This window comes from Mustela lutreola, chromosome 8 (assembly GCF_030435805.1).
Source record: "Mustela lutreola isolate mMusLut2 chromosome 8, mMusLut2.pri, whole genome shotgun sequence".
NCBI lineage: Eukaryota > Metazoa > Chordata > Mammalia > Carnivora > Mustelidae > Mustela > Mustela lutreola.
The window spans coordinates 77,945,562-77,956,204 of NC_081297.1; the positions used below are offsets into that span (position 1 = coordinate 77,945,562).

The 10,643-nt window shown below is 40.3% G+C and overlaps 1 protein-coding gene across 3 annotated transcripts in view; it reads right to left on the reverse strand.

The window, feature by feature from the left end:
• The window catches only part of LOC131838902 (cationic amino acid transporter 3-like), a 75,572-nt gene extending 66,026 nt beyond the window's left edge, over positions 1–9,546 (reverse strand). The window contains exon 1 of one of the 3 annotated variants that reach the window (XR_009356736.1): positions 9,419–9,532. The gene's annotated coding sequence lies outside the window, so the exon portion shown is untranslated. Of the gene's footprint in view, positions 1–9,418 lie in introns of all 3 variants that reach the window. The other 2 variants (XR_009356737.1, XM_059185712.1) reach the window with 2 other exon arrangements.
• Positions 9,547–10,643: the final 1,097 nt, after the last annotated feature.

Consider the following 10,643-nt stretch of genomic DNA (forward strand, 5'->3'; position numbering starts at 1 on the left):
TGAGCCCTGGCCCTTCCTCATGATGACATGAACATAGGTAATTTCCCAATATCTCCATGACTCACCCACTAGGAACCTTACTTAACCTCCCTCACTGGATCAACATGAGAATTCCATAAGAAGATACAAATTAATACACAATGCTGGTGGCAGTGTCACCGAGGCCATCTGAAGCACAACCTTAGTGGAATTCAGAATGGACACTGTAGTGGTTGAATGGATGAATGTATCTGAAACAAACAGAGAATGTGGACTGGAACAGCATTTGTTAAATAACTAAAGAAAGGGCCTCTAGTGAGGAGGGGAAATGTGAATAGAGATAAGGATGAAACAGGGTAATAAAATGCATTGAAAGGGGACTAACTGGGGATAATAAAAAATAAAATAAAAATTAAAAAAAGAAAGAAAAGGGGCCTGACAGGAAGCGATGGTGCAAACATGCCATGACTGAGGGTGGTACTGACTCCATTTTGTGCACTGCAGATTCAACACAAGACTACAGGAGATAATGTTGTTAGAGCACCTGGTACAGAACCTGGTAAATGACAAACATTCAGCTGATTGAAATTGAAAATGGAAATGGAATCCTGTAATTGCCAGGATACGGAGAATACAAAAAAAGAATACCTGTTAGAAAGAGAGTGAAGAACAGGAAAAATGGGGCACCCCTGCTACTAGTTCCCACTGAACCCAATTCCTCTCTCTCCCAGCTCCTTTGACTGTCTTTGGAGGCTTTTGTAGTTGGCACTAAGGATGCTTCTGCCATGTTTCTCTCTGAGAACCATCTGCAGCCACCTACCACTCAACAAAGACACCACAGTGGTTCTCAAGATTTGTGAATCACAGACCCCTCTGAGTTGGGTCACTTCAAAAATTAATGTCATACACTCTTCTGAAGTGCATCCATGACATTGAGCAGAGGAGGACATGGCAGGGTAAGAGGGTGGTAATTCTTGATAATTTATATTTCCTTCAACTGTGTTGTGCAGGGTGGTCCTTGGGCTCCCAAGAGCAAACCAGAGCGGATTACTTAGCCTGGCCCCTGGTAAGGGCAAGGATATTCCACCTCAGGCAAAGACACTTAAGAATCAATGCAACAGGCCCCTCCCCCAGAAGATCAGTAAGAAATCCAACCAAGACCAAGTTCACTTACCAAGGAGAACAGTGGAATTCCAGAGGAGGAAGAAGCAAAACCTGGAATTCAACTTTCTCCCCATGATTCTTTAGTTTTGCAAAATTAATTAATTTTTTAAAATTTGTTTCTTATGCTAATTTTTTTAACTTTTATTCTTTCCTCTTTTAACATTTTTAACTAATTTATCTTAACAATACCTTTCATTTAAAAAATATCTTTTTGAAACTTCATTACTATAGTCATATTTTATACTTCATTGTATCTAACTTTATTTTTTGTATGCACATAGGGTTCTTTCTTCTAAAAAATTTGGGATACAACTTCTTCTAATAGATCAAAATATATCCTAAATCTAGCACAGGGCTTTGTTCTAGTCTCCAGCCTGAGAAAATTCTCTCCACTTTCTTTTTCTTTATTCTCCCAACCGACTTATTTCATCAACTCTTTTTGTAGAATTTTTTTTAAATTTTTTATCTTTAGAGTCATATTCCATCACTGCGTTATGTTTACCCTTATATATTTTTTTAATTCTTTGAAATTTTGGGAGGTAGTTCTTCTAAGTGACCAAAATACTCCCAAAACTAAGTGGGTGACCCTGTTCTATTCACCAGTCTAATACATATATTTTCCTTTTTATATTTTTTCTTTTTTTTTAAATATTTTTTTCCTTGAACTTATTTTTTCCCCCTTTATTCCCCCCACAATTTGGGGTCTCTTCTGATTTGGCTAATGCACATTTCCCTGGGGTCTTTGCCACCCTTTTAGTATTTTATTCCCTCCTTCATATATTCTTATCTGGATAAAATGACAAGGCAGAAAAACTCAACACACACACACACACACACACAAAAAAAAAAAAAAAAAAAAAAAAAACAAGAGGCACTACCAAAGGCTAGGGACCTAATCAATATGGACATTGGTATTATGTCAGAAGTAGAGTGCTAGCCATGCTCGAAAAAGACATGGAAGATATTTATTTCTCCCTATCTGGAGAAATAAAATCCCTTTCTGGAGAAATAAAAGAACAAAAATATAACTAAGTTGAAATCAAAAAATCTATTAATGAGGTACAATAAAAAATGGAGGCTCTTACTACTAGGATAAATGAGACAGAAGAGAGAATTTGTGATATAGAAGACCAAATGACAGAGAATAAAGAAGCTGAGCTAAAGAGAGACAAACAACTACTGGATTGTGGGGGAGAATTCGGGAGATAAGTGATACCATAAGATGAAACAATGTTAGACTAATTGGGATTCCAGAAGAAGAAGAAAGAGGGGAGCAGAAGGTATAATGGAGAGAATTATTGGAGAGAATTTCCCTAATATGGCAAAGGGAACAAGCAACAAAATCCAGAAGGCACAGAGGACTCCCCTCAAAATCACTAAGAATAGGTCCACACCCTGTTATCTAATAGTAAAATTTACAAGTCTTAAAGACAAAGAGAAAATCCTGAAAGCCATCTGGGACAAGAAGTCTGTAACATGAAATGGTAAAAATAGTAGATTGGCAGCAGACTTATCCACAGACACCTGGCATGCCAGAAAGAACTGGCATGATACATTCAGAGCACTAAATGAGAAAAACATGCAGCCAAGAATACTATATCCAGCTAGGCTATCATTGAAAATAGAAGGAGAGGGGTGCCTGGGTGGCTCAGTGGGTTAAGCCGCTGCCTTTGGCTCAGGTCATGATCTCAGAGTCCTGGGATTGAGCCCCACATCGGGCTCTCTGCTCAGCAGGGAGCCTGCTTCCTCCTCTCTCTCTGCCTGCCTCTCTGCCTGCTTGTGATCTCTCTCTGTCAAATAAATGAATAAAATCTTTAAATAAATTAATAAATAAATAAAATAAAAAGAAAATAGAAGGAGAGATAAAAAGATTCCAGGACAAACAAAAACTAAAAGAATTTGTAAACACTAAACCAGCTTTACAGGAAATATTGAAAGGGGTCCTCTAAGCAAAGGGAGAGCCTAAAAGTAGTACACCAGACAATACAATGGCACTAAATTTATATCTCTCAATAGTTGCCTTGAATGTAAATGGGCTAAATGTCCCAATAAAAAGACACAGCATATCAGAATGGATAAAAAACAAAACCCACCAATATTCTGTCTAGTAGAAACTCATTTTAGACCCAAAGACACTTCCAGATTTAAAGTGAGGGAGTGAAAAGCAATTTACCATGCTAATGGACATCCAAAGAAAACTGAGGTGGCAATACTTATATCAAATCAATTAGATTTTATGCCGAATACTATAATAAGAGGTAAGGAAGGACACTATATCATACTCAAAGGGTCTGTGCAACAAGAAGACCTAAAAGTTTTAAATATCTATGTCCCTAATGTGGGAGCAGCCAACTATATAAACCAATTAATAACAAAACCAAAGAAACACATCTACAATAATACAATAATAGTAGGGGACTTTAACACCCCCCCTCACTGAAATGGACAGATCATCCAAGCAAAAGATCAACAAGGAAATAAAGGCCTTAAACGACACACTGGACCAGATGGACATCACAGATATATTCAGAACATTCCATCCCAAGCAACAGAATACACATTCTTCTCTAGTGCACATGGAACATACTCCAGAATAGATTATATCCTGGGTCATAAATCAGGTCTCAACTGGTATCAAAAGATTGGGATCATCCCCTGCATATTTTCAGACCACAATGCTCTGAAGCTAGAACTCAGTCACAAGAGGAAATTTGGAAAGAACCCAAATGCATGGAGACTAAAGAGCATCTTTCTAAAGAATGAATGGGTCAACCAGGAAATTAAAGAAGAATTGAAACAATTCAAGGAAACAAATGATAATGAAAATACAGTGGTTCAAAATCTGTGGGACACAGCAAAGACAGTCCTGAGAGGAAAATATATAGCGATACAAGCCTTTCTCAAGAAACAGGAAAGGTCTCAAATACACAACCTAACCCTACACCTAAAGAAGCTGGAGAAAGAACAACAAAGAAAGCCTAAACCCAGCAGGAAAAGAGAACTCATAAAGATCAGAGCAGAAATCAATGAAATAGAAACAAACAAGCAAAAAAAAAAAAAACCAGTAAAACAAATCAATGAAACTAGGAGCTGGTTCTTTGAAAGAAGTAATAAGATTGCTAACCCCCTGGCCAGACTTATCAAAAAGAAAAGAGAAAGGATCCAAATAAATAAAATCATGAATGAAAGAGGAGAGATCACAACCAACACCAAAGAAATACAAACAATTTTTTAAAAATATTTTATTTATTTATTTGACAGACAGAGATGACAAGTAGGCAGAGAGACAGGCACAGAGAGAGAGAGGAGGAAGCAGGCTCCCTGCTGAACAGAGAACCCGATGCAGGGCTTGATCCCAGGACCCTGGGATCGTGACCTGAGCCAAAGCCAGAGGCTTTAACCCACTGAGCCACCCAGGCACCCCAAGAAATACAAACAATTATAAAAACATATTATGAGCAACTATATGCCAGCAAATTTGACAATCAGGAAGAAATGGATACATTCCTAGAGACAAGTAAACTATAACAACTGAACCAGGAAGAAATAGAAAACCTGAACAGACCCATAACCAGTAAGGAGATTGAAACAGTCATCAAAAATCTCCCAACGAACAAGAGCCCAGGACCAGACGGCTTCCCAGGGGAATTCTACCCAACATTTAAAGAAGAATTAATACCTAGTCTCCTAAAACTGCTCCAAAAATATAAATGGAAGGAAAACTTCCAAACTCATTATAAGGCCAGCATTACCTTGACCCCAAAACCAGACAAGATTCCCATCAAAAAAGAGAATTACAGACCAATATCCTTGATGAACACAGATGCAAAAATTCTCACCAAAATATTAGCCAATAGGATCCAACAGTACATTAAAGGCATTATTCACCACGACCAAGTGGGATTTATTCCAGGGTTGCAAGGTTGGTTTTGACATCCACAAATCAATCAATGTGATACAATACATTAATAAAAGAAAGAACAAGAACCATATGATACTCTCAATAGATGCTGAAAAAGCATTTGACAAAGTAAAGCATCCCTTCCTGATCAAAACTCTTCAGAGTGTAGGAATAGAGAGAACATACCTCAATTTCATCAAAGTCATCTATGAAAAACCCACCTTGAATATCATTCTCAATGGAGAAAAACTGAGAGCTTTTCCGCTAAGGTCAGGAACACAGCAGGGATGTGTACTAGAAGCCCTAGCCTCAGCAATCAGACAACAAAAAGAAATTAAAGGCATCCAAATTGGCAAAGAAGAAGTCAAACTATCACTCTTTGCAGATGATATGATACTCCATGTGGAAAACCCAAAGGACTCCACTCCAAATCTGCTAGAACTTGTACAGGAATTCAGTAAAGTGTCAGGATATAAATCAATGCAGAGAAATCAGTTGCATTTCTTTCCACCAACAACAAGACAGAAGAAAGAGAAATTAAGGAGTCAATCCCATTTACAATTGCACCCAAAACCATCAGATACCTAGGAATAAACCTAACCAAAGAGGAAAAGAATCTATACTCAGAAAACTATAAAGTACTCATGAAAGAAATTGAGGAAGACAAAGAAATGGAAAATTGTTCCATGCTCATGGATTGGAAGAACAAATATCTTGAAAATGTCTACGCTACCTAAAGCAATATACACATTTAATGCAATCTCTATCAAAATCCCATCCATTTTATTTTCAAAAAAATGGAACAAATAATCCTAAAACTTTTATGGAACCAGAAAAAAACCCAAATAGCCAGAAAAATATTGAAAAAGAAAGCCAAAGTTGGTGGCATCACAATTCCAACTTCAAGCTCTATTACAAAGCTGTCATCATCAAGACAGTATGGTACTGGCACAAAAACAGACACATAGACAATGGAACAGAGTAGAGAGCCCAGAAATAGATCCTCAATGCTATGGTCAACTAATCTTCAACAAAGCAGGAAAGAATGTCCAATGGAAAAAAAGACAGCCTCTTCAATAAATGGTGTTGGAAAAATTGGACAACCACATGCAGAAGAATGAAACTGGTTCATTTCCTTATACCGCACATGTAAATAGATTCAAAATGGATGAAGGACCTCAATGTGAGAAAGTAATCCATCAAAATCCTTGAGGAGAACACAGGCAACAACCTTTTCGACCTCAGCCTCAGCAACTTCTTCCTAGGAACATCACCAAAGGCAAGGGAAGCAAGGGCAAAAATGAACTATTGGGACTTCATCAAGATCAAAAGCTGTTGCACAGCAAAGGAAACAGTTAACAAAACCAAAAGACAACTGACAGAAGGGGAGAAGATATTTGCAAACCACATATAAAAGGCTAGTATCCAAAATCTATAAAGAACTTATCAAACTCAACACCCACGTAATAAATGATCCAGTCAAGAAATGAGCAGAGAACATGAACAGACATTTCTGCAAAGAAGACATCCATATGGCCAACAGACACATGAAAAAGTGCTCCACATCACTTAGCATCAGGGAAATACAAATCAAAACCACAATGAGATACCACATACCAGTCAGAATGGCTAGAATTTACAAGTAAGGAAATGACAGATGCTGGAGAAGATGAGGAGAAAGGAGAACCCTCCTATGCTGTTGGTGGGAATGCAAGCTGGTGCAACCACCCTGGAGAACAGCATGGAGGTTTCTCAAAAAGTTGAAAATAGAGCTACCCTATGATCCAGGATTTGCACTAGTGGGTATTTACCCTAAAGTTACAAATGTAGTGATCCAAAGGGGCACACGCACCCGAAAGTTTATAGCAGCAATGTCTACAATAACCAAACAATTGAAAGAGCCTAGATGTCCATCAACATATGAATGGATAAATAAGATGTGATATATATATACAATGGAATACTATGGAGCCATCAAAAGAAATAAAATCTTGTCATTTGCAATGATGTGAATGGAACTAGAGGGTATTATGCTTAGCAAAATAAGTCAATTGGAGAAAGACAATTATCATATGATCTCCCTGATATGAGGAAGTGTAAATGCAACGTGGTGGGTTTGGGGGGTGGGAAAAGAATAAATGAAACAAGATGGGACCGGGAGGGAGACAAACCATAAGAGACTCTTAATCTCACAAAACAAACTGAGGGTTGTGGAGGGGAGGGTAGGGAGAGGGTGATGGGGTTATGGACATTGGTTAAGGTATGTGCTATGGCAAGTGCTGTGAGGTGTATAAACCTGGGGCTAACAATACATTGTATGTTAATTAAAAAAAAAAAAAGTCCTTGGAAGAAAGCAGTAGAAGGACGTCGATTTGTCTGTCTACCTCATTTTCCAAACTACACCTATAATGTATGTCAGTAGTGCTCCATAGCCATTTTTCCAAGGAGACTTACTACACCCCTTCAGTCCACCCCTTCCCCGCCCTCCACCCCACCCAACCACGCCACACCAAATCCTTCCTTTCCTTGTAAGCGCAGAACCTAGAAATCCGCCCAGTGGTCCCATCCATCACCATACTCTGTTTTCACTTTTAGACTAACAGTTGTGAGTGGTCAGAGCCCATTGCTCCTCCTTCCATGTACTTCCTCCCAGTACACACTCTCAGTAATACACTGCACACAGTGTGGCTTAGGAAAGGCCAACTATCCCTCTGGTTATCTTCCTTCATATTTTTAAATGTATCTTTCTATTCTCCTTTGTATGTACTTAGCTGTCTCTCTTCAACCTATCTCACCAGGTTTGGCTTGGTTCCTCGAATAGCCCTAGGTGGCTGCTCCACATTGCCACCATCTTCCTTGAAAAGTTAATTGATTTGCTTTGTTTTTTTTTTTTATTTTGTTTTGTTTCAAAAAGACACCAGATCCTTTGAGTCATATGAAAGTTGTATCATGCCTCAAAGTCCGAGCTCTTCTCCAGCTATAGATCTTCTCCACCAAGACCCACCTGCCTCACCCAAGCTCAGACAACATAATCTACAACAACCAGCCTCTGACACCACTTTTTTAACCCACTAAGCAACCCAGGCACCCCTGACACCACTTTTTAAGGGACACTGTGTATCCCTCCTCCTAGTTCTTTCTCATCACCACTCTGCTTTGTGATTTCTGTGATAATCGAAGAAAAAAAGGGACAAGGATAAACCAAATGAATATCATCAAAAAATCATATTTATCAATCTGGAATATAATTGGTGAAGAAATTAGCCTTTTACATTATTTTGCTTTAACTAAGGTTAAGATGAATCTGCCTTCTGGAAGCACATATCACGAATTAATGATAATAGAGAGAAGTAGCCCAAGAACTGTTAGAGGACAAGAGAAAGAAATCAATATTTGCCACATACAATCCAAAAACTGGGTGTCATGCATGGAAAAGTGTTGTCTGGACTTCTGGTGTTGGGGGTGTCATCCACGACATACTTGGCTGTAGGGAGGCTGGAAGGGTGAACAGTTTAAGGTTCAAAGGGCCTTCAAAATTAAAGAGTTGCAAATATGTTTTATGATAGCAGCAAACTGCCTCTCAGTGACTCACTCTTTTAATGATCACCAGGGAGCCACACCCCAGGAGACCTTGATAATCTTTCCTCCTACAGCCTGACCTGGCCTATAATCCATCCCCACCATAGCTTTTTTAAATTAGGTAAGAAAGGCAGGGAGATACATTTAGTAGCTATAAAATAGATATCAAGCTTCCTGAGCCTGGAGGAAGAAGACCCCAAATCCTCTCTGGTGATGGGGAACCCCTTATCACACTGGACCTGCTATTCTGCAAAGTGCACACCAAAGTCCTCCCACAGTGACTTTCAGACTCTTCATTGAGAAATGAGGCAAAGCATGAAGGAGGCAGCAGAGCTAGATGGAAAGTTCTTCATCCATTCAAAGAACGTGTGTAAGCATACTGTATGCGAGGCCGTGTGGAAGGGAGAAAGATGAATGAGGCAAGCTCTGTACTAGGCCAGAAAGGAAAGGCATCTAAAGAGGGCAGGGGAAACAAGTGGGAAGGACACTGGAGGAGAAGCACCAAAAATAACCTCCCCTGATTCATATTTTGCTCATGAGAGCTGAGAACCTTTCTGATCCAGAGTAGTGTAGGCTTCCAAAACCTTCTGACCCAACAAAACTACTTGCCCTTTCCAAACTCTCAAGGTACTGGTCTACACCCCCAAACCAAACTCTAGCTCTGGGTCCATGAAATATCCTCTGCTTCAACCCCACATGGCTTCTATAGCCAGTGGTATTCCAAGCCCAGCCATCTTCTGCCCTGGTTCTGCCTCAGTTTTTCTGACAACGCTATAAACAGGAGAAATAACTTACCATGGACTTTTTTTCTGCCTCAGAGGAGAAATACTTAGGAAGAAAGTACAAGACGAAACCAGGGACATGGAAGGAGCTCAGCCAAGCAGAGTTAGGACTTGGAGTAGATCTTAAAGTGTGCCCTCAGGAAATTGAGGCCCTGGGGAGGCAAGGTCCTCATGGAGGAGGGGCCTCAGGAGTGTGAGCACTAACAAGGCTGGGCCTCAGGGAGTTGGGGCCAAAGTGCAGAAGGGGACTGGGAAGCATGTGAAAGTAGGAAGGAGGTGGTTTAGCTGGAATCCTGGAGCAAGGAAAAAGGTTGACAATGGAAGACCAGTGGGGCCCTGCATGGGTGAGGTGGTGGACTGAGGGCTTAAATGGGGCTTTGCTGGAGACTTTGTTGGCATCGAGATGTGAACTTAGAAGTAAAAAAGTTCTATAGGGATCGGGGTATGGAGGAGTCTAGCTGGCAAGAGAAAAGTGTGAGTACCTGGTGGAGCCCAGCCTGTAGTGATTTGGAGGCCAATCCCAGATCCAGCTAAAGAGCCCACTCAGCAGTCCCATAATCAAGCACAGAAGCACTTCCCCCCACCCAGCTGCCTCTCCCAGAATCTCCTACAGATTCCTCTACCACCACCATCCATCCTGGCTCCTCAGCCACATTTCCAATCACTCCAGGAGTAAAACTAAAAGGGAACTATCTTAAGCTTTCCCCAAGGGATTTCCTGAGACAGTCACTCAGTGTTCACAGCACATTCTGACTGAATGTGCATTGAGCCTTGTGCTGGAGGAAGTATAGAAAAAGACACAGTCCTTGCTTACAGAGCTTCCTGCCCTAGACAATCCTAACATAGCACTTCCAAGACCCTGAAACAATGACCAAAGGAAAGTGTGTCCTCCTTCCAAGAACATTAATATTCAAACAGAAGCAGGACTTCTCAGAGCTGGAGAAGGTAGGCCTACTTAAAGACCTAGGGCTGACTGCACAAGTGATGGGTCCACAAACCATGGGTCTCGAGGAGAAGGGAGCACCACTGCCTCTACTTGATAATGCTGACGTGCCTCTAAACCCTAAATTATGTACCTCAAAGACTGAGGTTAAGGTGGAGGGATGGGAAAGATGGATAGCAACAGGTCCCTAAAGGACCAGAGTCTTTACTAACCATACTAAACCAGAGCATTGAACTTGGAGCAGAAAGAATGTTCCTGATCTCAGCAACAACCTCCAGCTGAAGAGAACCTACAA